This window comes from Pristiophorus japonicus, chromosome 9 (genome assembly GCF_044704955.1).
Source record: "Pristiophorus japonicus isolate sPriJap1 chromosome 9, sPriJap1.hap1, whole genome shotgun sequence".
Taxonomy (NCBI): Eukaryota; Metazoa; Chordata; class Chondrichthyes; family Pristiophoridae; genus Pristiophorus; species Pristiophorus japonicus.
The window spans coordinates 192,379,041-192,405,676 of NC_091985.1; the positions used below are offsets into that span (position 1 = coordinate 192,379,041).

General features: G+C 47.9%; 1 protein-coding gene across 2 annotated transcripts in view; it reads left to right on the forward strand.

Annotated features, from left to right (window-relative positions):
• Positions 1–5,477: 5,477 nt before the first annotated feature.
• The window catches only part of LOC139272803 (membrane-spanning 4-domains subfamily A member 12-like), a 76,278-nt gene continuing 55,119 nt past the window's right edge, over positions 5,478–26,636 (forward strand). Inside the window, exon 1 of one of the 2 annotated variants that reach the window (XM_070888910.1) lies at positions 5,478–5,764. The gene's annotated coding sequence lies outside the window, so the exon portion shown is untranslated. Of the gene's footprint in view, positions 5,765–7,208; positions 7,231–26,636 lie in introns of those variants that run through there. The other variant, XM_070888911.1, reaches the window with a different exon arrangement.

The following is a 26,636-nucleotide window of genomic DNA, read 5'->3' on the forward strand; positions in this document are numbered from 1 at the left end:
GCCATCCGCCACAGGCCAGGCACGGAAAACTGCGCTGATGCTCTCAGTAGGCTGCCATTGCCCTCCACGGGGGTGGAAATGGCGCAGCCCGCAGATCTAGCCATGGTTATGGAAGCAATCACCCGTCACTGTCGGGCAGATCAAAACCTGGACAAGCTAGTCAAAAGCTGTGTGCTTCACGGGAGCTGGTCCAGTATCCCAGTGGAAATGCAGGAAGAGATAAAGCCGTTCCAGCGGCGCAAAGATGAAATGTCTATACAGGCAGACTGCCTTCTGTGGGGCAATCGAGTAGTGGTCCCCAAGAAGGGCAGAGACACCTTCATCAATGACCTCCACAGTATCCACGCTTTCATCGTAATGATGAAAGCGATAGCCAGATCCCACGTGTGGTGGCCCGGTATCGATGCAGACTTAAGAGTCCTGCGTGCACAGATGTAAAAATGCTCGCAGTTAAGCAATGTACCCAGGGAGGCGCCGCTAAGTTTATGGTCTTGGCCCTCCAAACCATGGTCTAGGGTACACGTCGACTATGCAGGCCCATTCTTGGGTAAAATGTTCCTTGTGGTTGTAGACATGTACTCCAAGTGGATTGAATGTGAGATAATGTGTGCTGCCACTACTGAAAGCCTGCGGGCCATGTTTGCCACTCACGGCTTACCCGATGTCCTGGTGACCGACAACGGGCCATGTTTTACCAGTGCTGAGTTCAGAGAATTCATGACCCGTAATGGGATCAAACATGTCACATCTGCCCCGTTTAAACCAGCGTCCAATGGTTAGGCAGAGAGAGCAGTGCAAACCATCAAGCAAGGCTTGAAGAGAGTAACTGAAGGCTCACTGCAGACTCGCCTATCCCTAGTCCTGCTCAGCTACTGCACGAGACCGCACTCACTCACTGGGATCCCACCTACTGAACTGCTCATGAAAAGAGCACTTAAGACAAGGCTCCCGTTAGTTCACCCTGATCTACATGAACAGGTAGAGAGCAGGCGGCTTCAACAAAGTGCTTACCATGATAGAGCAAATGTGTCATGTGAGACTGAAATCAATGATCCTGTATTTGTATTAAATTATGGACAAGGTCCCAAGTGGCTTCTCGGCACTGTCGTGGCCAAACAGGGGAGCAGGGTGTTTCAAATGGACTCATGCACCGGAAACACTTGGACCAAATCAAACTCAGATTCACGGACTATCCTGAGCAACCCACCTTGGACCCTACCTTTTTTGATCCCCCAACGTACACACCAGTGGCAACCGGCACCATGGTTGACCACGAAGAACCCATCATCCACAGCAGCCCAGCAGGGCCCAACACAACAGGCAGCCCAGCAAGGCCAGCTGCACATCAGCCCAGCGAGGGGCCCAACAAATGATTCAACAACACCAGCTTTCACACCGAGACGATCAACCAGGGCAAGGAGGGCCCCAGATCGACTCACATTGTAAATAGTTATACTATTGACTTGGCGGGGGGGGGGGGGGGGGAAAGTGTTATATATGTGGACTTGTATCCCATAATCCCTTGGGAGCACAGGTATTTAAGGAGACTTCACAGGTTGGAGAGGCACTCTGGAGACCTGCAATAAAAGACTACGGTCACACTTTACTTTGAGCTCACAGTGTTCAGTCTGACTCGTTCTCCATACACAACAAACACGTTCAAGGACTTTGGAAAGGAAAGGGAGGTTGGAGATGGGGTGTTAGCTTGCAAGCACAGTTGGGGGTCAAGAGATGTTTTTTTTTGAGGAGAGGGGTGATGACGGCAGAGTTGAAGGAGATGGGGACAAAACCCGAGGAGAGAGAACCGTTAATTATGTCAGATAAGATGGGAGCCAGAAAAGGAAGTTGGGTGGTCAACAGTTTACAGTGAATGGGGTCAAGGGAGCAGGAAGTGGGTCTCATGAACAAGGTGACCGTGGCGAGGTAAAGAGGGGAGATTAGAGAGAAACTGATGCGAGTTTAAGGCTAGGGCAGGGCGGGAACGTCAGAGGAAGTTTGGGCCGGTGGGCTAGGTAAGGGAGGGCAGAGGCAGCTGATCGCCAGGTCTCAATCTTTGAGACAAAGAAGTCCGTGAGCTCCTCACAATTGTGTTGGAGGCGAGTGTGGTGGAGACAGGGGAGAGGGGTTTACGAAGACATTTAGCAGTAGAGAATAGTAGCCGGGGGTTATCTTTGCATTCCAGAATGATCCTGGAATAGTGAGCAGCTTTTCCAGACAAGAGTAGGACCTGATAGTGCTTTATGTGGTCGAGCCAGATCTGGTGGTGGATGGCGAAACCAGTTGTCCGCCACATCTGTCCAAGTCTACGCCCTTTGGACTTGAGGGAGTGAAGATGAGGGCTGTACCAGGGGGAACGGCCAGGGAGGGAGAGAGAGTAATTGATTTAATAGGCATCAAACGTGGCAGTGAGGGTGTGCTTGAGCAGGTCGGTGGCTGCAGAAATACCATGGTGAGAAGGTCAAAGGTGGGTCAGCTTGGAGTTGGAAGAGAGTTTGGAGAGAGTTGGTTTTTCCCAGGGGCGGACTCAGGGTTGGGTGGGGGAAGGGGGTTGTGGGCGAGAGGGAATGGCCCGAGGTCTGCAACTGACACAGTCGGAGTAGTGAGGCCACGAGAGATGGCAAGGTCGAGGGGATGGCCGTGTGTACGGGTTGAGGGGTTCACACGGAGGGAGAGATTGAGGGAGGACAGGAGGGTAGCGAACTCAGAGGAGAGAGAGCACGATGAATTGAGATGGAGGTTGAAATCGCCGAGGATGAGAAGACGCTCGGTGCAGAGGCTGAGGGAGGAGAGCAGTGAAGATATCTCGGTGATAACGGTAGAGAACGAGAATTTTAAGTGAGAGGTGAGAGGGGTGGAATAGGACGCGATGTTCAAAGGAGGAGGAAGTGCCAGAGGAATAAGGGGGGACAGACCAAGGTGTGATTTGGTGATGAGAGCCACGGTGGTCTGGGTGGGACAAATGGGTACAGCCAAGCAGGGAGGCTTCGTTTAAAGGTAATGTGTCTTCATCCTTCAGCCAAGTTTCCGTCAAGGGCCGTGATGTCGATGCGATCATCCACGATAAGCTCATTGATGGCAACGGCCTCGTTCACAAGTGAACGGACATTCTATAGGAGATGCGGAGAGGATTGGCGATGGCTGATCCACTGCCAGCATACACAGGGTCAGTGCTTGGGAGGGATGAGTTGGACGGGGAGGAGATTGGCGAGGTTAGCCCTTCCTGGGCAAGCTGGGCGGTAAGGTCAGTGAGAGAGTAGGATGGGACAGTTGGGGTTGCTGCTCGTGAGCAGACAGAGATGAGCGCCACAGTGGGCCCTTTGGCGGATGCCAAGAGAGGCACAGAGGGAACATAAGAACATAAGAAATAGGAGCAGGAGTGGGCCATACGGCCCCTCGAGCCTGCTCTGCCATTTAATAAGATCATGGCTGATTCGATCATGGACTCAGCTCCACTTCTCCACCCGCTCCCCATAACCCCTTACTTCCTTATCGGTTAAGAAACTGCCTATTTCTGTCTTAAATATATTCAATGACCCAGCCTCCACAGCTCTCTGAGACAGCGAATTTCACAGATTTACAACCCTCAGAGAAGACATTTTTCATCATCTCAGCTTTAAATGGGCGGCCCCTTATTCATGCCCTCTAGTTCTAGTCTCCCCCATCAGTGGAAACATCCTCTCTGCATCCACCTTGTCAAGCCCCCTCATAATCTTATACGTTCCGATAAGATCACCTGAATTCCAATGAATAGAGGCCCAACCTACTCAACCTTTCCTCATAAGTCATCCCCCTCATCTCCAGAATCAACCTCGTGAACCTTCTCTGAACTGCCTCCAAAGCAAGTATATCCTTTCGTAAATATGAAAACCAAAACTGCACACAGTATTCCAGGTGTGGCCTCACCAATAACCTGTATAGCTGTAGCAAGACTTCCCTGCTTTTATACTCCATCCCCTTTGCAATAAAGACCAAGATACCATTGGCCTTCCTGATCACTTGCTGTACCTGCATACTATCCTTTTGTGTTTCATGCACAAGTACCCCCAGGTCCTGCTGTACTGCAGCACTTTGCAATCTTTCTCCATTTAAATAATAACGTGCTCTTTGATTTTTTTTTCTGCCAAAGTGCATGACCTCACACTTTCCAACATTATACTCCATCTGCCAAATTTTTGCCCACTCACTTAGCCTGTCTATGTCCTTTGCATATTTTTGTGTCCTCCTCACATATTGCTTTTCCTCCCATCTTTGTATCGTCAGCAAACTTGGCTACGTTACACTCAGTCCCTTCTTCCAAGTCGTTAATATAGATTGTAAATAGTTGGGGTCCCAGCACTGATCCCTGCGGCATCCCACTAGTTACTGGTTGCCAACCAGGGAATGAACCATTTATCCCGACTCTCTGTTTTCTGTTAGTTAGCCAATCCTCTATCCATGCTAATATATTACCCCCGACCCCGTGAACTTTTATCTTGTGCAGTAACCTTTTATGTGGCACCTTGTCAAATGCCTTCTGGAAATCCAAATACACCACATCCACTGGTTCCCCTTTATCCACCCTGTTCGTTACATCCTCAAAGAACTCCAGCAAATTTGTCAAACATGACTTCCCCTTCATAAATCCATGCTGACTCTGCCTGACTGAATTTTGCTTTTCCAAATGTCCTGCTACTGCTTCTTTAATAATGGACCCCAACATTTTCCCAACCACAGATGTTAGGCTAACTGGTCTGCAGTTTCCTGCTTTTTGTCTGCCTCCTTTTTTAAATAGGGGCGTTACATTTGCGGTTTTCCAATCTGCCGGGACCTCCCCGGAGTCCAGGGAATTTCGGTAAATTACTGCAGACTTATCCTAGAGGGAGTCAAGCCAGGGACGGCGGCAGGAGAGTCGGAAGGTCGAAGACAAATGAAGGGCTGGGGTAGGGATGTGGGAGGACAGAGTATCCGAGAGAGAAGAGATGAAAGGCGGCATGGCGACAGGAGGGACTGGTCAGGGGGGTGGGGGTGGGGATAGAGAGAAACGAAAAAGCAGAAGTGGAAATGGAAGTGAATGGTTCAGGTTCAAAGTGGCAGACAAAATTAACACTGACCATTGTGACGCCATAAACACTGACTATTGTGACGCCACAGACACTGATCACACTGACCATTGAGACGCCATAAACACTGACCATTGAGACGCCAGACACTGATCACACTGACTATTGTGACGTCACAGACACTGATCACACTGACCATTGTGACGCCATAAACACTTGACCATTGTGACACCACAGACGACGCCGGTGCCGGCCTCCTAACCCCGCCCACTCCCGCAGCTTGTGCGCATGCAGCATGCGCGGCACCCGCGCTCCACGTGACTTCCAGCAGTCCGCCCCCTTGCCGGTTGTGACGTCCGAGAGAGCTGAAGCTGCGGGTGGCCACGCCCCAATGCCACTCTCAAAGCGGGCAAGCGGTGTGCGCATGCGGCCTGGCCCAGCACCTCGACGGGGGGGCCCGCTCCCGCTCCCCTGGCCGCTTGTGACGTCAGGAAGGAGGCGCGCGGGCGGCGGCCCCGCGTCATTCCCGAAACGGGCAGACGGTGTGCGCATGCGGCCTGGCCCCGAGCCGCAGAGCGAGAGGGGGGGGGGGCGGGGCGCTGGTGGCGGTTGAGGGACCGCGAGGCGCCGCTTTTTATTCAAACCTGCCGCCATTCCCCCGGCCGGAGAGCGAGAGGCGGGACGGCTGAGTGTGCGGCGGAGAAGGATGAGGGCGTGAGAGAAAGGTACGTCGGTGGGGACCGCCAATAAGCTGGGTCCGCGCAACCGCACAGCAAGGGAGGGAGGGAGGAGCGAGAGCGCCTGCGCGTTGGGTCGGGGTAGGGGGCGGTGGTTTCATCCTTTTCGGTCCGCGCTGCGCGGGGGCGGGAGCGCATGCGCGATGGGGCTGGGCGGTGTCCATCCTTTTCGGTCCGCACCCGCGCTGCGCGGGGGGAGAGGGAGTGCATGCGCGTTGGGTCTGGGGTGGGGGAGGGGGCTTCATCCTTTTCGGTCCGCCCTCAACTATTTTGGTAAAATCTAATTGCCGCCTTATTAAAGGGGTAAATGAGATGGCAAACTTTAATACAAGTTTGATTAAAGGGGAGGGGGGGTTCTAAAACCAACACCATCAACACATTCACTTTTGGTAATCGAATGAACATCCCGCTGAGGGTGAGGCTGAGGCACTCCACTCCCTCCGCCGCCCACCTCTCGCGGAAGGCCGCCCCGGCTCGGAGGTAGAGAGGCAGGGAGTCCCCCCGCCCTCCGTCTCTCTCTCCCTGTATGTCTCTATAATTCTGTCTCTCTCTATCTCCCTGCCTATCTCTTTTTCTCGCTCTCTATCTATCTGTCGATCTCTTTCTGTCTCTCTCTCTCACTCTCTGTTTCGCTCTCCATCTTTCCCCCTCTCGCTCTGTCTCTCTCTCTGTTTCCCTCCCTCTGACTCTCTCTCTATCTCTATCTGTCTTTCCCTCCCTTTCGCTATCTCTCTCTCTCTGTCTATCTCTCCATCTCTGTCTCTCTCTCTCTCTCTCGCTCTTTCTGTCTCTCTCTCTGGGTTTCCCTCTATTTCTCTCACTCTCTGTCACTCTCCCTCTCTGTCTCTCGCTCACTCGAGGGTAACCCCACTTTTTATAAAAGGAGGGAGAGAGAAAACAGGGAATTATAGACCGGTCAGCCTTACATCGGTAGTGGGTAAAATGATGGAATCAATTATTAAGGATGTCATAGCAGCGCATTTGGAAAGAGGTGACATGATAGGTCCAAGTCAGCATGGATTTGTGAATGGGAAATCATGCTTGACAAATCTTCTGGCATTTTTTGAGGATGTTTCCAGTAGAGTGGACAAAGGAGAACCAGTTGATGTGGTATATTTGGACTTTCAGAAGGCTTTCGACAAGGTCCCACACAAGAGATTAATGTGCAAAGTTAAAGCACATGGGATTGGGGGTAGTGTGCTGACATGGATTGAGAACTGGTTGTCAGACAGGAAGCAAAGAGTAGGAGTAAATGGGGACTTTTCAGAATGGCAGGCAGTGACTAGTGGGGTACCGCAAGGTTCTGTGCTGGGGCCCCAGCTGTTTACATTGTACATTAATGATTTAGATGAGGGGATTAAATGTAGTATCTCCAAATTTGCAGATGACACTAAGTTGGGTGGCAGTGTGAGCTGCGAGGAGGATGCTATGAGGCTGCAGAGCGACTTGGTTAGGTGAGTGGGCAAATGCATGGCAGATGAAGTATAATGTGGATAAATGTGAGGTTATCCACTTTGGTGGTAAAAACAGAGAGACAGACTATTATCTGAATGGTGCCAGATTAGGAAAAGGGGAGGTGCAACAAGACCTGGGTGTCATGGTACATCAGTCATTGAAGGTTGGCATGCAGGTACAGCAGGCGGTGAAGAAGGCAAATGGCATGTTGGCCTTCATAGCGAGGGGATTTGAATACAGGGGCAGGGAGGTGTTGCTACAGTTGTACAGGGCCTTGGTGAGGCCACACCTGGAGTATTGTGTACAGTTTTGGTCTCCTAACTTGAAGGACATTCTTGCTATTGAGGGCGTGCAGCGAAGGTTCACCAGACTGATTCCTGGGATGGCGGGACTGATATATCAAGAAAGACTGGATCAACTGGGCTTGTATTCACTGGAGTTCAGAAGAATGAGAGGGGATCTCATAGAAACGTTTAAAATTCTGACGGGTTTAGACAGGTTAGATGCAGGAAGAATGTTCCCAATGTTGAGGAAGTCCAGAACCAGGGGTCACAGTCTAAGGATAAGGGGTAAGCCATTTAGGACCGAGATGAGGAGAAACTTCTTCACCCAGAGAGTGGTGAACCTGTGGAATTCTCTACCACAGAAAGTTGTTGAGGCCAATTCACTAAATATATTCAAAAAGGAGTTAGATGTAGTCCTTACGACTAGGGGGATCAAGGGGTATGGCGAGAAAGCAGGAATGGGGTACTGAAGTTGTATGTTCAGCCATGAACTCATTGAATGGTGGTGCAGGCTCGAAGGACCGAATGGCCTACTCCTGCACCTATTTTCTATGTTGTCGCTGTGTTGATTCCTGGATTCTTTTACCTCAATCTGGTTCAGCAAAATTACTGAAACGAATACCGTTTGTGCTTTAAACAAAGCAAGCTTTTATTTAAAAAGCAAATCCCGATCGGGGACTTTATCAGACAGAAGGAATGCAAGTCTGTTCGAACGCACCCACTTCCTACGGACAAAGTGACGTTACATTGTAAAGGGACGACGGTTATACATTTTCGGCAAAAGATAACAAGATAGGGCTAGAGTGACATCCTAGTTCAGCCTATCCTCTTAGATCCCTCTTTCCCTTTGTCCACTCATAAGCTGACCTAAGTATGGTCTGATTTTAAACAAAGACCTTCTGTTAATGTTTCAGATTAATAACATGATTTAATAAGACCTTGAGGTTTTTCTGCAAGCTGTGGGTTTTGTTTCAATACATGTTAGTGTTGTAACATTTCGCAGTTTCGAGTCTGAGATGTCATGGCTATTCCTCCATGAATTCTTTGTTAGCTTATACTGTCCCTATACAATTCCCACATTCTCAACTTCAATGTCTCTATACATTTTTAAACATTCACATTCCCCCCTTTTATCATTCCATGATAACTCTTAGGATCATTCTAGGAGTATCGCATTCATCCGTTCACACTCTATTTCCTGAATCATATTGTTGTTAGTGTCGAGTAGTTCTTTAGTTCGTTGGATCTTAACTCGGGAGCCCTTGACCACAAGAGGTTTTGCTAACCTTGCCATCATCAAACCAGCTAGATCCTTCTGTTGGTGTGGATAACTTCTTCGAGATTGGTTATGTTTTCTGAACTATCAGGAATGTAATTGCAACATTCAGATCCTATCAGGGCACACGTTCCCCCTTTCTCAGCTAACAGGTAATTGAGGGCCATTAGGTTTTGTAATGCTACGGTCCTTATTGCTACCATTTCAGCTGTGATGCCCTCCAGAGCTTCAGCAGTATTGTATTGGCCCCTCTCCTCTCGTGATAGTTTGGCTCTGAATCCATCTGACAGTCTCAGTTAGGGTCAGTGGAATTCCCCCTTTGGAATGTATAGGGAATGTGAACACACCCAACATCTAGAAAAGTTCCCATTTTGCGCATAAACATAAGACATGTACAAAAAGGTGTTTACATGGAGCTCTAGTCTCTGTCCCCCCTCCGAAACTGTCATATATCAACACTATTATACAGACTGCGGCATACAGACAGTTTCATCTTATGGCTCAGGATTCAGATAAATAGTCCAATTATTTTGCTGATTAAAAGAGTTCGGTTCTCCCATCTCTCTTCTCAGGTCACCGTCGGTGTAGCTGGCTGTCTATCACTACGGGTAAAAGTTCAAACTGGTCCACGTTCCAATTAGGATGTCAACGGCCTTGTTCAGCTATGGAGAAGAGGAAGTCTGGAACAGAAACAGGAGTTAGAATAACCAGTAAAATAGGTTCGTTAGAGGGTGGTGAGCTTGCAGTGGTGCAGGTGAACCCAGGCACTTTTCCCCTCAACCTTGGCTGCAGTGGGGGTAGTGAGTAACACCTGAAAAGGCCCCTCCCATTGTGGCTCTAATCCCTTCCGAATCCATACTTCCCTGGTGCCACGAGGGACAATTCGGGTAAAACTGGGAGATCGAGGTGAGCATCTTGAACCTGGTTGTGAGCTAGTCACAGAGCCTGAGTCAGAGAAAGAACATAGGTGGTCATCAGTCGAGCTGAGATACCATATCTAGGAACAATTTCCCTCATTAACACCTTAACAACAGTTTGAGCTTTATTGTCCAGGGTAGGGTAGGCTTCAATTCATCTGCTAAACACATCTACTATTACTAACACATATTTGTAACACTGAACTTTTTGCAACTCAATGTAGTCCAACTGAAATGTCTCAAAGCAACCGTCAGGTAGGGGCGTTTTACCCCAATCACAGGGGACTCCCTTCCCTGGATTATGTTGCTGGCAAACCAGGCAACGACTACTGATGTTCTGGGCGAGCGCCTGGAGTCTAGGGTGCCACCAAGTAGCCAAAAGTGTATCACTCGTGGTTCTTGCTCCACAATGAGTAGCAAAATGCATACAATCAATAACCCATAGAGCCAACTCGTCAGACATGCAAGTCTGTTCCGCGGGAGTGGTCCAGAGTTTAGAGACATTGTCATAAGTACATCCATAATATTTCCACAACAGCTTATCTGTTTCAGGAGCGTCCTCCTGTGCTTTTATAACATCTTGGATGGTTGGCATTGGTTTTTCCGAGGCTAACTTATCCTTCGCAGGATTTTTAGTCTGACTCATAATTTTGGGCACTACCATCTGTTGGTCACGAGAGGCCTGTTTAGCCTCTTTGTCAGCACAGTGGTTCCCTATATCAACCGGGGATTTTCCGGTGGTGTGGGTGGTACATTTAACAACGGCAATGTGCTTGGGGAGCATGAGGGCTTGCAACAAATCAGATCATGGGCCACTCCAAAGGCATACCTAGAGTCGGTATAGATATTGACTTTGAGGTCTTTGGCCAAGATACAGGCTCGGGTGAGGGCGAATAGTTCAGCTTCTTGGGCAGAATAGGCGGTTTCAAAAGCGGCAGATTCCAAGACCTGATTCTCCTGGTTTACTATGGCGTGTCCTGAGATTTGTGTACCTTCTGGATTAATAGAAGAACTTCCGTCAACATACATAATACAGTCTGGATCTTCCATTGGTACATCAACTAAATCTTCCCTGACTGATGTGGCCTCTTAAATTAAAGATAAACAATCATGACTGGGTTCTTCCTCATCTTGGGGTGGCTCAGTAAGAAAACAGGCCAGATTAATTGCAGTACAGTGCCGAAAGGTCAGTTTAGGATTGCCTGTGATTTCAGTGGGTTCTGTCAGATAGAGGGCCAGTCCACATTGCCCTGCACTGGGATCTCAATCGGATCAATGGGAGTATAACCCACTTGGGAGAGGTCCTCTGCCCACACATGAGGATCCACATAGTCAGGTATGCCAGAGCCAGTATGATGCTGCAAAGTCGTTAAGACCTTCTCGGGGTCCCCATGAAATAGGACTGTTCGGCCATGTTTTACGATTTGCACATCCCGGCTGGTAGGGTCAGCCTCATCTATGGCCTTGTGTACCATAACTTCCAAATCTTTAGCATGGTGAGGGCTAATACTCCACGAGCAATATGCGGTGCCATTGTTAGGGGCTGTTTTCACAGATTCTTATCCATTTCCACAAAATCTGCCTTCCCTTCCGGTCCAGTCACTCTAGCCCTTAATAGAATTCCCTTCACTTCCCCTTTGTGATCCTGATAAAAGTTCTGCAGGTCCTGATTCTTTCCACTGGGATCGTATGCTAGGGTCACGTGATAGGGTGCCTGCGGCAGGTCCAGAGACCACCACTGAGGGGTTCTAGTGGTATAATACTGCCGCTTAAGGGTTCTCTGTTTTACAATAATCCCATCATCTCCATACTCCAAATGCAACTGGAATTTGCAGAGGAGGTCTCTAGCCATCAAGTTACAGTCCAGATTGGTAGTGATAACAAATCGATGTTCCACCGATTCTTCCTGGTAACCCATTTTAACCGGTTCTGACACCGGAAATGTAGAGACTTGTCCCAGGAATCCTGACAGTCCCAGTGTTTCAGTGGAGGCAGGGAGTTTAAGCTTTGATTGTACAGAAGACATGAAGGCTCCGTATCTATCAAGAAGGGTTGCCACTCATTCCGAATTTTTAACAATATCATCAGTTCGTTGTCCAGGGAGGGTCCCTGTACAATCAAGCTGCGCAGTCAATACGAATAATCGGGGGACGGTTGGCCAAAGGGATTGTTCTGGGAGAAGTTAGTGTAAGATCCTCGTCCTCTTCCCCCCCTTGCCCCCCTCCTCTTCCTCCTCTTCCTTTTTCGTGCTGACGGGAGGGACAATTTCTATTCCAATGTCCTTCTTGCCCACAAATAAAGCATCCATCTCGTCTTTACCAGCCCCGACCTCTTCCCATACCAGGCCGGGGACAGTAGGGCGGTCTGTAATTAGCAGGGCCCGGGCCATTTGGGTGTTTGATATAACCGTATCCCTGTTTATCCACCCAACCCGGCACGCAATACCATCTGGTATCCCCTTGGGTCGGGTTTTGGTCCTTCCACCCGAGGCGGCTCTTCCTTTCTTGTCCGGATAGCGTGAGCAACCGAATAGGGCAGGCACTGAAGTAGGATAGCGCAGAATTGAAGAGAATCCTCTCCTGCCGTGAAGGCATTATCTCCTGATTGACTCCCGTATATTTCAATCGGCAGTTTCTTCACGCTTGGGTTTAGTTTCTAATACTGTGGCCATACTGATGGGCTTCTGAAGGGTCGTGGTGAGAGAATTGAAGATAGCGTTGAGGCGATCCTGGATATCATTAGGGTGAGCAACCAACAATGCATCATGAGTAAATCGGGTGTGTTCAGTTGGGCTCAAGGTTTGCTTTACCAAGGCCCACAAGTTCCTTGATTCTGCATTATAAACTGAAATTGAGATATAGTTCTGCCCTTTCGAATGTGAGATCTGGTCCTTTCGGCTATATTGCTTGTGAACTGGGGATCCGAATCGCTATCAGAGGATGAGGAGTCAGTTTGGGTTTGTTGCTTTGGTGGTATGGGGTTATTTTTAACTCCTCTTGCCGGAGTGTAAGGTGGAGGGTGTTGGGAAGAGGACTGGAGCAAGAGGCCAGGGGGTGCGGGAGGCGCCGTTGGGCGCTGAGTCAGTGACCACTCATCAATTTCATCATCAGCCTCGGTTAACACAAAGCCAGCCATTTGACTACGTAGTCGGTCAATACCTTTCTCAGAGGTCCCAGAGGATCTTTTTTTAAGACGTGTGTTCCCTCTGTCAATGAGAGTCCTAATTTAATAGCATTTATTTGCCAACTTGACAGAAGTGACGCATCTTTTAATTTTTGACAATAGTGTCGCCATGTTGCAATTACATTTTTGTCCCCTTTTCCTCGTCCCCTTCTCCAAATTAATCCCTGTGCTTTTTTTGCTACCTCTACGCTTCTAGTGCCACCTAGAGGCCACTGGTCATCTCCTAATAATTTGTTCAGGGCTCCTGATAATTTTCTGAAGTCTTCAGCTCTTTCAGGGAATTCCTCACATAACTTTTGTAGCGGACTATCCGCATCCGTTGTTTAATCCAACTGATTACCCATTTTCACGCTGCCCCTCGTATTTCCATGTCGTTACGCGTTCACGTCGTCGTGCGATTTGAACAAACTTAAAATAAACACAGACTTTACTGAAACTAACACTGACTTTGAACAAACTCTAAATAAACAGACTTTACTAAAGCTAACACTGACTTCCGCGATTCGCGTCGCCGTGCGATTTGAAACACTTAACTTTAGTAAAGTCTGTTTATTTTAAGTGTTTCAAATCGCACGGCGACGCGAATCGCGGAAGTCAGTGTTAGCTTTAGTAAAGTCTGTTTATTTTAACACTGATTTCCGCGTTGCCCCGCGGTTCGCGTCGCCGCGCGATTTAAAACACTTAAAATAAACAAGAGACTCCCACGTCGCCCCGCGGTTCGCATCGCCGCGCGATTTAAAACACTTAAAATAAACAGACTCCCGCGTCGCCCCGCGGTTCGCGTCGCCGTGCGATTTAAAACACTTAAAATAAACAGAGACTTACTGAAACCAGCACTGACTTTGATATCACCCCGCGGTTCGCGTTGCTGCGCATTCGTGTCGTCCCACGTTCACTCGGCCGCGCGCTCGCGCCGCTGCATGTCCCGCACCGCTACGCGTTCCACGCTGCTGCGCGTCTGCATCGGCCCACGTTCACTCGGCCGCACGCTCGCGCCGCCGCACGTCTCGCGTCGCTACGCGTTTTACGCTGCTGTGCGTCTGCGTCAGCCCTCCTTCACTCGGCCGCACGCTCGCGCCGCCGCACGTCTCGCTGCGCGTCCGCGTCGGCCCTACCTTTCGAGTTGCTGCGGGATTTAAATTCAATCAGTGCCTAGATGGGCCAAGTGATATACGAGGTCGACGTCACACCTGACTTGAACACCTATCCTCTATTTAATTCCCCATAAGCCTTACTTAATTCCCTGTGAGCCTAATTTTCTAAATTTGATTTCTTATGAGCCTTATTTAATTTCTTTGTCTCCAAATTTCCCTATCCTTTCACGTCACTGCACAGTTTAAATTCAATCAGTCAATGAAAGCCCTAATTTAATGGAGTTTTTCTGCCAACTGGACAGGAGTGATTTTATTTTAGACTGCAGTGGAATTTTTCTCATAATTTAAAATCTCAGAAAAATTTTTTTTCTTTCAGCACCTATTTAGTACGTTACTTTTTTTTTGTCTTTTCCATAACTAGAGAGAAGTCTGGCACGTAGGCTGTGGACTGCTTTTCGTTATCTCAATTGTTCCAGCCTCAAGGTTGTGTTATTTAATATAATATATATTTTTTTAAATCCTTTTGAATCCATCTCAGTTGTTTTGCTGTGCCTTCTCTGAATGTTTTCTTTCGACAAGTAAGTGAGCATGTTAAATCCTTTTTTTTAAACCACTGGGACCATGTATTTTTTCTTTTTTTTTTTACTCAACAAACCTATCCTTTGTGCATTTCCTGGCTCCAACTTATCATCCGAATATACGTAATTCAATAAGGTTCACACTCTTAAACTTCCCACATACAGGACAACACTACGAAGGGTTCATTCTGTTTGAGATAAAACAAACCACAACTCCCCGGCTTTTTTTTTTACAGTAAAAATCACAGAAGCATTTCTCATTTAAACAGACGTTCACAAGAGTCTCTTTTCTTTCCTATTAATTTTTGGATCCATGATTGATCATCTATCCCTATCTAGCTCTAACTATAACCTATCTTTCCAAGTCGCCGCTTGGTTTGCGTCACCGCGCAATTTCCCTATCTCTATCCCTATTCTAAGTTTGAAAGATATTCACCAGATTGTCCTGGATCTCGTTCAGACACTACCTGAGAACCAGCGAGTGGCTAAACTTTCCTCAGACTTTTGAAACCGGGGGAAACTGGAGCAGTATTGAAATCATACTCACTCCAGTGGCCACTTTCCCCTCGTCTCGTCCAAGGCTAGTCTGGCTCTTAATTCGCAAGTTTTCGGCAGTCGTCCGTTGAGATCCCACTTCTGACACCAAATGTTGATTTCTGGATTCTTTTACCTCAATCTGGTTCAGCAAAATTACTGAAACGAATACCGTTTGTGCTTTAAACAAAGCAAGCTTTTATTTAAAAAGCAAATCCCGATCTGGGACTTTATCAGACAGAAGGAATGCAAGTCTGTTCGAACGCACCCACTTCCTACGGACAAAGTGACGTTACATTGTAAAGGGACGACGGTGATATATTTTCGGCAAAAGATAACAAGATAGGGCTAGAGTGACATCCTAGTTCAGCCTATCCCTTTTGATCCCTCTTTCCCTTTGTCCACTCATAAGCCGACCTAAGTATGGTCTGATTTTAAACAAAGACCTTCTGTTAATGTTTCAGGTTAATAACATGATTTAATAAGACCTTGAGGTTTTTCTGCAAGCTGTGGGTTTTGTTTCAATATGTGTTAGTGTTGTAACATTTCACAGACTCGAGACTGAGATGTCATGGCTATTCCTCCATGAATTCTTTGTTAGCTTATACTGTCCCTATATAATTCCCACGTTCTCAACTTCAATGTCTCTATACATTTTTAAACATTCACAGCTGGACCACCAGAGGCCAGAGGTCGCGGGAGCTGACACAACACCCCCCCCCTGGTGGACAGGTGTGGAACTGCACCCAGAGTGACTATTCAACTACAACGGCAACTTGTATTTATACAGCGCCTTTAACGTCGTAACACATCCCAAGGCGCTGCACAGCAGGGTTATAAGACAAAACAGATACATTTGACACAGGAGGAATTAGGGTAGGTGATCAAAACTTGGGTCAAAGAGGGAGGTTTTAAGGAGCATCTTAAAGGAGGATAGAGAGTCATCATCGTAGGCAGTCCCTCGAATCGAGGATGACTTGCTTCCACGTCAAAAAGATCACAGGTGTTTCAATGAAGGACCTAATATTCCAGATCCCAAACTACATCGTGAAGGGTGGAAGATGCCTGTGGGTGGGTTTTTTTTAACGTGGGGTGACCGTTACACACCAGCCACCACATGAGCTTGACAGAGCTGGGTCTTGGTCCAGTGGCAAGGGTTAACCAGGACTAACTGGAGACCAGCTCTGCTGCACGGACCTAGTGCGCCCACACATATCGCAGTGTGGGCTGGGCCCGTGCTGCCCCCTGGGGCCCTCGGCTCTTCTGGGCCCCGAACTCACACCTCTCCTGGGCCCCGGTCACGTCCCTCTACATTCTCTCGCCGCTCCTTCGCCCCGACCTCGCCGCTCCTGCTGTACCTGCCCATCTTCAATCACCGCCCTGGACCTTGGTGATGCCCCCCTTCACTGCCGTCACCCTCCTGCGGCAGCACGTGATGCTCCCTGCAGTGGTATGCCTCCACGCTGCTCCTTCCGCTCCCGGGCCTGCTCCGATGGTGCTCGCACACAGAGTGACTATTCAACTACAACGGCAACTTGTATTTATATTGCGCCTTTAACGTAGTAAAATGTCCCAAGGCGCTTCACAGCAGGGTTATAAAACACATAAATTTGACACCGAGCCACATAAGAAGAAATTAGGGCAGGTGACCGAAGCTTGGTCAAAGAGGGAGGTTTTAAGGAGCGTCTGCAAGGAGGATAGAGAGGGGCAGAGAGGTTCAGGGAGGGAGTTCCAGAGCTTTGGGCCCATGCAGCTGAAGGCACGGCCACCGCTGGTTATACCTCCACCCCCAGCCTGATGTACACCAGGTTCAGGGAGCACTGTGCGATACCCCACAGTGTAATATTGGAGAGAGCTTTAGAACTACAAATTAGGACATGTATTCCCCTTGTACACGTACAGTGTTATACAGGTACAGCGTCGCAAATCTGGAAGCCTCAGGACCGAGGCCGTTCTGCATTTCCGGAATGAGGAAGGTCTTTCCGACGTCCCAAATCTGGAAACGCCGGGGCCAGGTTAGGTAGGGAGGGGAGGGTCAGCCCGAGGTGGGGGTGGGGGAGAGGTCGGCGGTGGAGCGGGGGTGGTGACTGGTCTGGATTCCGGAACATTTTCCGGATTCCGGACGATCGTTCCGGAACTCCTGATTTTTGACGCTGTTCCTGCAGCACTTTTATGCAGCAATTATCTTCTGCCAAGTTTTTCTGCTTCTATATCTTTTCCCTCAATCTGGTTCAGCAAAATTACTGAAACAAATACCGTTTCTGCCTTAAACAAAGCAAGCTTTTATTTCAAAGCAAGTCTCGATCGAGGACTTTATCAGACAGAAGGAATACAACTCTGATAGATCGCACCCACTTCCTACGGACAAAGTGACGTTACATTGTAAAGGGACGACGGTTATACATTTTCGGTAAAAGATAACAAGATACAATTAGAGTGACATCGTAGTTCAGCCTATCCTCTTTGATCCCTCTTTCCCTTGTCCACTCATGCTGACCCAAGAATGGTCTGATTTTACACAAAGGCCCATTATTCTCTTACTGTTAATGTTTCAGGTTAGCAATGTGAGTTAGTACGGCTTTGAGGTTTTTTACAAGCTGTGGGTTTTTTTTAAACTGTGTTAGTATTGTAACATTTTGCAGTCTCGAGTCTGAGATGTCATGGCTATTCCTCCATGAATTCTTTGTTCAATTTCACTGTCTATATTTTCCCACATTCTCAACTTCAATGTCTCTATACATTTTTAAACATTCACATTCCCCCCTTTTATCATTCCATGATAACACTTGGGATCATTCTAGGAGTATCGCATTCATCCGTTCACACTCTATTTTCTGAATCATATTGTTGTTATTGTCGAGTAGGTCTTTAGTTCGTTGGATCATAACTCGGGAGCCCTTGACCACAAGAGGGTTTGCTAACCTTGCCATCATTACTTTACAACAAAGGTTAAGGCAACCAACAATCAAACAACAGGTAATTATTACTACGATGAGAATAATTGCTCCATGCATTAGATAGGATCTCCAAGATCCATCTGATAGCCAATCAACCCAGCTAGATCCTTCTGCTGGTGTGGATAACTTCTTCACCTCCCTTCTGATGTGATCAGCGAGATTGGTTATGTTTTCTGAACTATCAGGAATGTAAATGCAACATTCAGATCCTATCAGGGCACACGTTCCCCCTTTCTCAGCTAACAGGTAATTGAGGGCCATTCGGTTTTGTAATGCTACGGTCCTTATTGCTACCATTTCAGCTGTGATGCCCTCCAGAGCTTCAGCAGTATTGTTAGTTATCTGTTCCAATATCGTCTCTAGGTTCTGTACTTCATCCATGAGACGTCCTATCCTGATTGGGAACATCATGACCCCAAAGAACTTGTCGGTGGGGGTGATGGCTCGCTTGTATCGGCTGGAGGCATGTGCTTCCGCCAGGGTACGTACTTGCCGCACAAATGGCACCACATATCCCAGATAACAGGACCCTGTCCATCTTCCGGGTCCCAGGACTGGGCCCACAAACCTCCACCTGTTTTACTCGGAAGGTGAGAGAGGATGGTGACTCGTGCACCTGTGGTGATGTTGAGACTGTTTGGGCATTTGCTGTACCCTATGATATGTCCCTTGTTACTGGTGTCATTTCGGGTTAGACATATGTCCCCGGTTGGCCTCCCAATCCCCGAGGGCTAAGAATGGGGTTTCCTTTCCACGGTCGTAGGTTGGTTGGTACAATCCCTGGAACGTCTGACTAATGGGGTCTCCAGCACTCTCCCACTTGGTGACCTCCCCGTGGTCGTTCATGTGGTAACGGTATGATACTCCTCCTGATCTCCGTGATCCCTCTTTTGACCTGCCTTTCCTCTCTCGTATTTGTATTGGCCCCCCTCCTCTCGTGATAGTCTGGCTCTGAATCCATCTGACAGTCTCAGTTAGAGTCAGTGGAACAGGGCGCAAAGGAATTCCCCCTTTGGAATGTATAGGGAAATGTATAGGGAATGTGAACACACCCAACATCTAGAAAAGTTCCCATTTTGCGCATAATCATAAGACATGTACAAAAAGGTGTTTACATGGAGCTCTCTTCTCTGTCTCCCCTCCCATGCGCCGAAACTGTCATATATCAACACTATTATACAGACACAGTTTCATCTTATGGCTCAGGATTCAGATAAATAGTCCAATTATTTTGCTGATTAAAAGAGTTCAGTTTTCCTGTCTCTCTTCTCAGGTCACCGTCAGTGTAGCTGGCTGTCTATCACTACGGGTAAAAGTTCAAACTGGTCCATGTTACAATTAGGATGCCAACGGCCTTGTTCAGCTATGGAGAAGAGGAAGTCTGGAACAGAAACAGGAGTTAGAATAACCAGTAAAATAGGTTCGTTAGAGGGTGGTGAGCTTGCAGTGGTGCAGGTGAACCCAGGCACTTTTCCCCTCAACCTTGGCTGCAGTGGGGGTAGTGAGTAACACCTGAAAAGGCTCCTCCCATTGTGGCTCTAATACCTTCCGAATCCATACTTCCCTGGTGCCACGAGGGACAATTCGGGTAAAACTGGGAGGTCGAGGTGAGCATCTCGAACCTGGTTGTGAGCTAGTCACAGAGCCTGAGTCAGAGAAAGAACATAGGTGGTCATCAGTCGAGCTGAGATACCATATCTAGGAACAATTTCCCTCATTAACACCTTAACAACAGTTTGAGCCTTATTGTCCAGGTTAGGGTAGGCTTCAATCCATCTGCTAAACACATCTACTATTACTAACACATATTTGTAACACTGAACTTTTTGCAACTCAATGCAGTCCAACTGAAATGTCTCAAAGGGACCTTCGGGTAGGGGCGTTTTACCCCAATCACAGGGGACTCCCTTCCCTGGATTATGTTGCTGGCAAACCAAGCAACGACTACTGATGTTCTGGGCGAGCGCCTGGAGTCTAGGGTGCCACCAAGTAGCCAAAAGTGTATCACTCGTGGTCCTTGCTCCACAATGAGTAGCAAAATGCATACATTCAATAACTCATAGAGCCAACTCGTCAGACAAGCAAGTCTGTTCCGCGGGAGTGGTCCAGAGTTTAGAAACATTGTCATAAGTACATGCATAATATTTCCACAACAGTTTATCTTTTTCAGGAGCGTCCTCCTGTGCTTTTATAATATCTTGGATGGTTGGCATTGGTTTTTCCAAGGCTAACTTATCCTTCGCAGGATTTTTAGTCTGACTCATAATTTTGGGCACTACCATCTGTTGGTCACGAGAGGCCTGTTTAGCCTCTTTGTCAGCACAGTGGTTCCCTATATCAACTGGGGATTTTCCGGTGGTGTGGGCGGTACATTTAACAACGGCAATGTGCTTGGGGAGCATGAGGGCTTGCAACAAATCAGATACTAGTTGCTTATGGGATATCTCATTCCCCTGTGAGGTTAGGAATCCCCTATTTTTCCATAATTGTCCGAAATCATGGGCCACCCCAAAGTCATACCTAGAGTCGGTATAGATATTGACTTTGACCAAGATACAGGCTCGGGTGAGGGCGAATAGTTCAGCTTGTTGGGCAGAATAGGCAGTTTCAAAAGCGGCAGATTCCAAGACCTGATTCTCCTGTTTTACTATGGCGTATCCTGAGATTCGTGTACCTTCTGGATTAATAGAAGAACTTCTGTCAACATACATAATACAGTCTGGATCTTCCATTGGTACATCAACTAAATCTTCCCTGACTGATGTGGCCTCTTAAATTAAAGATAAACAATCATGACTGGGTTCTTCCTCATCTTGGGGCGGTTCAGTAAGAAAACAGGCCGGATTAACTGCAGTACAGTGCCGAAAGGTCAGCTTAGGATTGCCTGTAATTTCAGTGGGTTCTGTCGGATAGAGGGCCAGCCCACATTGCCCTGCACTGAGATCTCAATCGGATCAATGGGAGTATAACCCACTTGGGAGGTGTCCTCTGCCCACACATGAGGATCCACATAGTCAGGTATGTCAGAGCCAGTATGATGCTGCAGAGTCGTTAAGACCTTCTCGGGGTCCCCGTGGAATTGGACTGTTCGGCCATGTTTTACAATTTGCACATCCCGGCTGGTAGGATCAGCCTCGTCTATAGCCTGGCGCACCATAACTTCCAAATCTTTAGTGTGGTGGGGCTCTTTTTTCAACCACGCAGCAGGAACGCCATCTTGCCTCTGTCCTCGAGGTCGAGGTCGACTGGCTTGATCCTTCTCTCCCGCAATTCTGCCACAACCGCTGGAAGGGTACCTATGAAATTGATCTTCTTCCCCAGGAGTCCTGCCACTGGAGCTGGGAAGGTATTTTTAGATCGTTCCAGTCGGATCATTGCCATGCAGTCGTGATGGACGGTCTGTGCCTCAGGTGCTGCACTGGTCTGTTGTCTGGTGCCTGGCCCAAGCAAAGGTGAGGTTTTGCTCTGCCTCTGAGCATGGGGGACATCGATTGCTGGAGTGAAGAGGTCTTCCCATTTCCACTGGGATCGTATGCTAGGGTCACGTGATAGGGTGCCTGCAGCAGGTCCAGAGACCACCACTGAGGGGTTCTAGTGGTATTATACTGCCGCTTAAGGGTTCCCTGTTTTACAATAATCCCATCATCTCCACACTCCAAATGCAACTGGAATTTGCAGAGGAGGTCTCTAGCCATCAAGTTACAGTCCAGATTGGTAGTGATAACAAATCGATGTTCCACCGATTCTTCCTGGTAACCCATTTTAACCGGTTCTGACACCGGGAATGTAGAGACTTGTCCCAGGAATCCTGACAGTCCCTGTGTTTCAGTGGAGGCAGGGAGTTTAAGCTTTGATTGTACAGAAGACATGAAGACTCCCGTATCTATCAAAAAGGGTTGCCACTCATTCAGAATTTTTAACAATATCATTGGTTCATCGTCCGGGGAGGATCCCTGCACAATCAAGCTGCGTAGTCAATCGGGGGACAATTGACCAAAGGGGTTGTTCTGGGAGAAGTTAGTGTAAGATCCTCCTCTCCCCCATTGCCCCCCTCTTCTTCCTCCTCTTCCTTTTCCATGCTGACGGTAGGTGCAATTTTTATTCCAATGTCCTTCCTGCCCACAATTAAAACAGTCAATCTCGTCTTTCCCAGCCCCGACCTCTTCCCATACCATGCCGGGGACAATAGGGAGGTTTATTAGCAGGGCTCGGGCCGTTTGGTTGTTTAGTATAACCGTATCCTTGCTTATCCATCCAATCCTGTATGCAACACTGCGGTTCTATTGGTCCTTCCTCCCGAGATGGCTCTTCCTTTCTAGTCACGTATTCAGTCTTGACCTGGGTTGGGGGCGTACCTCCCCCCTCCCTTTCTTTTTCTGCCAATAATATCTAACTGCCCTTTCCATTTGTCCGGATAGCGTGAGCAATGGAATAGTTGTTTGAAGATCACATAGACATCTATAGTGGGGTGGTCTGCAGCTTGTTGTGCATCAGGGTTTGGCATTGGTCTGACAGGGAATTGGTGTCGGGACTTTGGGATCTTGAAAATCATTTCTAGGTCGGAGGATGTTTCGGAGCTGTCTGACTGCTTGACAGTTCTGCGTCTCGATCGGCGGGGGTGTTTGCTATGTCTTTCACAACTTGGACTGGTAGGTTGACTAGAAGATTTACGGGACTGTCTGTGATATCGAGATATAGTTTTGCCCTTTCGAGTGTGAGATCTGGTCCTTTCGGCTATATTGCTTGTGAACTGGGGATCCGAATCGCTATCAGAGGATGAGGAGTCAGTTTGGGTTTGTTGCTTTGGTGGTATGGGGTTATTTTTAACTCCTCTCGCCGGAGTGTAAGGTGGAGGGTGTTGGGAAGAGGACTGGAGCAAGGGGCCAGGGGGTGCGGGAGGTGCCGTTGGGCGCTGAATCAGTGACCACTCATTAATTTCACCATCAGCCTCGGTTAACACAAAGCCAGCCATTTGACTACGTAGTCGGTCAATACGTTTCTCAGAGGTCCCTTTCTCAGAGGATCTCTTAGTAAGTTTCTCGTGCGCACATTCTTTTTTTTTTAAGACGTTTCCAGTTTTAACAGGTGTTCCCTCTTTCAATGAGAGTCCCAATTTAATAGCATTTATTTGCCAACTTGACAGAAGTGATGCATCTTTTAATTTTTGACAATCCCTGTGCTTTTTTTGCTACCTCTACGCTTCTAGTGCCACCTGGAGACCACTGGTCATCTAATAATTTGTTCAGGGCTCCTGATAATTTTCTAAAGTCTTCAGCTCTTTCAGGGAATTCCTCACAGAACTTTTGTAGCGGTCTATCCGCATCCGTTGTTTTATCCAACTGATTACCCATTTTCATGCTGCCCCTCGTATTACCGTGTCGTTACGTGTTCGCGTCGTCGTGCGATTTGAACAAACTTAAAATAAACACGGACTTTACTGAAACTAACACTGACTTTGAACAAACTCAAAATAAACAGACTTTACTAAAGCTAACACTGACTTCCGCGGTTCGCGTCGCCGCGCGATTTGAAACACTTAAAATAAACACGGACTCCTGCGTCGCCCCGCGGTTCGCGTCGCCGCGCGATTTAAAACACTTAAAATAAACGGAGACTTACTGAAACCAGCACTGACTTTGATATCACCCCGCGGTTCGCGTTGCTGCGCGTTCGCGTCGTCCCACGTTCACTCGGCCGCGCGCTCGCGCCGCCGCACGTCCCGCGCCGCCACGCGTTCCACGCTGCTGCGCATCTGCGTCAGCCCTCCTTCACTCGGCCGCAAGCTCGCGCCGCCGCACGTCTCGCGCCGCTGCGCATCCGCGTCGGCCCTACCTTTCGAGTTGCTGCGTGATTTAAATTCAATCAGTGCCTAGACGGGCCAAGTGATATACGAGGTCGACGTCACACCTGATTTGAACACCTATCCTCTATTTAATTCTCCATAAGCCTTACTTAATTCCCTGTGAGCCTAATTTTCCAAATTTGATTTCTTATGAGCCTTATTTAATTTCTTTTAGTCTCCAAATTTCCTTATCCTTTCGCGTCACTGCGCAGTTTAAATCCAATCAGTCAATGAAAGCCCTAATTTAATGGAGTTTTTCTGCCAACTGGACAGGAGTGATTTTTTTTTCAGACTGCAGTGGAATTTTTCTCATAATTTAAAATCTCAGAACATTTTTTTTTCAGCACCTATTTAGTACGTTACTTTTTTTTTTGTCTTTTCCATAACTAGAGAGAAGTTTGGCACGTAGGCTGTGGACTGCTTTTCGTTATCTCCATTGTTCCAGCCTCAAGGTCGTGTTATTTAATATATATTTTTTTTGAATCCTTTTGAATCCATCTCAGTTGTTTTGCTGTGCCTTCTCTGAATGTTTTCTTTCGACAAGTAAGTGAGCATGTTAAATCCTTTTTTTTAACCACCGGGACCATGGGCCCAAGTTTCCACATGATTCGCGCCTGATTTTTAGGAGCAACTGGTGGAGAACGGACTATTTTAGAAATCGCAATTCTCCACATTTTTTTTTCTGCAGTTCTAGTCAGGTAGAACAGTTCTAGTTTAGAACAGAATTTTTTCTTCAAAAGGGGGCGTGTCCGGCCACTGACGCCTGATTTGAAAGTTTCCACAGTGAAAATGTACTCCAAACTAAAGTAGAATGGCGCCAGTGAAGATTTTTGTAGAACTGAAAAAACCTGTTCTACACATTAAAAAATCAGGCGCAGGTTACAAATTAGGCGTCCAGAACGAGGTGGGGGGGAAGGGAACTCATTAAATTCGACAGTAAATCCTTATTTAACTTATACAAATATTATACAAATAAATCCAACCTGAATAAACATTTATAAGCCAAGAAAAGATTAAATAAACCATCTTCCTACCTGTGTGAAAGTGCTTCAGCCAGGGAGAATTCTGCAGTTGTTCGTGCCGCTGAGCGGGAGAGAGGAGGAGAGGAGGAGAGGAGGAGAGGAGGAGAGGGGGAGAGGGGGAGAGGGGGAGAGGGAGGGCGGGAGGGAGGGAGAGAGAGAGAGAAGGGGAGAGAGGGAGGGAGGGAGAGAGGGAGGGAGGGAGAGAGGGGGAGGGAGGGGAGAGGGGAAGGGAAGAGAGAGGGGGTCGGGCAACAGGAGCGGGTGTCGGGTCGGGGGGGGGGAGCGGGTGTCGGGTCGGGGGGGGAGCGGGTCGGGGCGGGCGGGGGGAGGAGCCCCAGTGAGGCCATTGGGCCAGGGCTAGGGGCTGCGTGCTTCGGGCCCCTCCCACACAGTTCGGCGCCTGGAGCTACTGCACTTGCGTGCCGACTGTGTGCAGAGGTCCCGGCACTGTTTTCAGCGCAGGGACCTGGCTCCGCCCCCCCCCCCCACAGCTCGTGCTGGCTGCGCCGAGGGCCACAGGACCTGTAAGTAGGTGGAGAATACCGAGGATTTTTTTAGGCGCCGTTTCAGGCGTGAAAAACGGGCACCCAGCTCGGAGGGGCACCCGTTTTTTTTCTTGTGGAAACTTGGGCCCATAGTATTTTTTTCTTTTATTTTTACTCAACAAACTTTGTGCATTTCCTGGCTCCGTAACTTATCATCCGAATATACGTAATTCAATAAGGTTCACACTCTTAAACTTCCCACATCCAGGACAACACTACGAAGGGTTAAAAAAACTTTCATTCTGTTTGAAAAAGTAGGTGGAGCTAAAACAAACCACAACTCCCCGGCTTTTTTTTTGCAGTAAAAATCACAGAAGCATTTCTCATTTAAACAGACGTTCACAAGAGTCTCTTTTCTTTCCTATTAATTTTTGGATCTATGATTGATCATCTATCCCTATCTAGCTCTAACTATAACCTATCTTCCCAAGTCGCCGCTTGGTTTGCGTCACCGCGCAATTTCCCTATCTCTATCCCTATTCTAAGTTTGAAAGGTATTCACCAGATTGTCCTGGATCTCGTTCAGACACTACCTGAGAACCAGCGAGTGGCTAAACTTTCCTCAGACTTTTGAAACCGGGGGAAACTGGAGCAGTATTGAAATCATACTCACTCCAGTGGCCACTTTCCCCTCGTCTCGTCCAAGGCTAGTCTGGCTCTTAATTCGCAAGTTTTCGGCAGTCGTCCGTTGAGATCCCACTTCTGACACCAAATGTTAATTTCTGGATTCTTTTACCTCAATCTGGTTCAGCAAAATTACTGAAACGAATACCGTTTCTGTCTTAAACAAAGCAAGCTTTTATTTCAAAGCAAATCCCGATCGGGGACTTTATCAGACAGAAGGAATGCAACTCTATAGATCGCACCCACTTCCTACGGACAAAGTGACGTTACATTGTAAAGGGACGACGGTTATACATTTTCGGTAAAAGATAACAAGATACAATTAGAGTGACATCCTAGTTCAGCCTATCCTCTTTGATCCCTGTTTCCCTTGTCCACTCATAAGCCGACCGAAGAATTGTCTGATTTTACACAAAGGCCCATTATTCTCTTACTGTTAATGTTTCAGGTTAGCAATGTGAGTTAGTACGGCCTTGAGGTTTTTTGCAAGCTGTGGGTTTTTTTTAAACTGTATTAGTATTGCAACATTTTGCAGTCTCGAGTCTGAGA